Source organism: Coffea arabica, chromosome 4e, assembly GCF_036785885.1.
Source record: "Coffea arabica cultivar ET-39 chromosome 4e, Coffea Arabica ET-39 HiFi, whole genome shotgun sequence".
NCBI lineage: Eukaryota > Viridiplantae > Streptophyta > Magnoliopsida > Gentianales > Rubiaceae > Coffea > Coffea arabica.
In genome coordinates, this window is record NC_092317.1 from 11,687,053 (window position 1) to 11,689,593 (window position 2,541).

A 2,541-nucleotide genomic window follows, 5' to 3' on the forward strand; every position below is an offset into this window, starting at 1 on the left:
ACTCTTGACAATATCCTCCAAAGAGCCTCCTGAATTGGAGGACGAAAGTTGAGGCTTTGGTTGCCATGGTTGCTGAAATCTTGGTGGATGATTTGGGAATGAATTTTGTGGCCTGTTCCCATAGCTGAAGTTGGGGTGATCTCTCCAATCCGAATTGTACGTGTTGGATTATGGATCATATTGCCTATGAGGCGCGGGCACGCCTCCGGCCATGTTTACTTGTTCAACCCCATCCTCTTGTAACATAGGGCATGAGTCAGTGGGGTGGCCCACGTTTGTGCAGATTTCACAGATCTTTGCTTGGTGCACGTTCCCCACAGCTAATTGCCGAACAAAAGATGTTAGCTCCGACAGCTGTTGCTGAATGGATGTCGTTTCCACCTCATTGATCCTACGGGTACAGTTACTCTCACGGAAGCCAAACTATTGAGAGTTCTCTGCCATTGCTTCAATAAGCAACCATGCTTCTTTAGGTGTCTTGTTCGCCAATACTCAACCACTCGCAGCATCAATGATACTTCTGTCAGATGACTGAAATCCCTTATAGAAGTATTGGATCAATAGTTGTTCACTAATTTGATGCTGTGGGCATCTAGTGCACAACTTATTGAACCTTTTCCAATAATCATATAGGGACTCCCCGGGATACTGCTTAATGCTGCATATCTCTTTTCTCAAACTCGCAACCCGGGATGCAGGAAAGAATTTTTTCAAAAAAATTTTCCTCAGTTGGGCCCATGTTGTGATACTACCTACAGGTAGGTACCTGTAGGTAGGTAGTATAACTAATTCTTCGCTGCATCCTTGAGGGAGAAAGGGAATGCTCTAAATTTGATCTGTTCTTCAGTAATCCCTGGATGGTTCATACTAGAACATACCACATCGAACTCCTGTATGTGTTTATGGGATTCCTCACCCGAGAGGCCATGAAACGTGGGTAATAGATGAATTAATCCTGACTTCAGTTCGAAGAAGGTATTCTCAGCTAAAGTTGAAAATATGATGCATAAAGGATGTTGGGACAATTCCGAAGCAGCTAACTCTCTTAGTATTCTTGCATTCTCCATAAGGATGTCCTCTTGACCTGTGTCACTTGAATTTTCACCACTCGAATCCGTTGATTCAATCTAAGGATCCAGTCCCTGAGATGCAGTGCTAAATTGTTCCTCTCTGAGCTGCCTAGTCTCTTTCCTAGCTCGGCGCGCAGTCTTCTCTAATTCCGGGTCAAAAATCAATTCGCATGTACGAGAAGAATGGAGTATAAACTAGAAAAATGCCAGACAAATCCAAAAAGAACAACTTAGAAAGAAACAAAATTAACCAAAACACCGTGTCTCGACAACGACGCTAAAAATTGACAGGTATCGAATCTGTGCAATAATAATTACTAAAAGGTCCTAGTTATTACCACAATTAATTATAGAATAAATCCGAATACTGGAGCAGGGACCCTAGGTGTGCAATGAGTTACTTGATTCATCCTGTTCCCGAAGAGTTTGCTTGATCCGATATACCGAAATTATCTATAAAAATATTAAATTTGCATACAATGGCAAGTATGGTCGATTTCACAGGAAACGGGTAGGAAGTTGTTTCTTTCCAAGTCAACAGAATAAAATTGGGGGATAATTAATAGGATGAAAATGAAAATGAAATAAATAAAATTCAAAAGATAACTCCACTAGTACAATTTATTAAAAATATCAATTAGGAAAATTCTACCTAAAGGATCAACTTTTCAGGCAAGGTTCAAATAAATGATCATAGATGCAAAAATATTCCATTCATCCGTCACTAGGTTGGTTATAGCTATCAACAAGTTCTGACAACCAGTTCTTCCTTACTTTTTCGACAGTCAAGTTGCGACCATTGACTACTTCTCTAACCAGAAAATAACCTTAGGTACGACCGTAGGAATTTAATTATCCAGTTGCATTAAAGTTAGAAGAATCCAACCCTAACCAATAAACACGCTAAGAGGGTTTATTTAAATTAGATCTTACGTTTTCGCAACATAAATCCAATTATGGTGGTTGTCACTAAGTGTCAACTAAACGAACAATTACGGATTCAATTCAGTTAACGTGGCAGTAGGCTATTATATTAAATTAAATATCCGACCGTTGATACTCAATTAATAAAATACCCATGAACAATTAAGAAATAATGAAAATTCGATTAGATCTCACAGATGTTATGGACCGCGCCCTCATATCGACCTTTGGGTAGAGGGAAAACCTAGCCGCTCCTCATCGTGTCACTCTCGCTTGATTTGATTGATAACAATTGCCGAAGAATTGGGAAAAGTGAAATAACGCAGAAAGCAAAAGGAAAAATCTTTAAGTCTCTTTTCTTGCTTCGTGTCTGTCCGGAGAAGAAAAAGAATCAAGCAAAAGTCTTACGAAATTCGTACAAAAGCAAAAGCAAGGGCGAAGCATCAATTGTTCTCCAGGAAGAAACAAAGCTAATCTACTAAGCCCGCATGATTCTGGCCTTTCCTCTATTGGCTGCTGAAAAGAAAAGAAAACGTCTGACCCAAAG

At 39.7% G+C, this 2,541-nt stretch overlaps 1 non-coding gene across 1 annotated transcript; it reads left to right on the forward strand.

The window, feature by feature from the left end:
• Positions 1-574: 574 nt before the first annotated feature.
• Positions 575-681, forward strand: LOC113743135 (small nucleolar RNA R71). Its single transcript, XR_003461022.1, has one exon. It is a non-coding gene; the product is annotated as a small nucleolar RNA R71 (small nucleolar RNA).
• Positions 682-2,541: the final 1,860 nt, after the last annotated feature.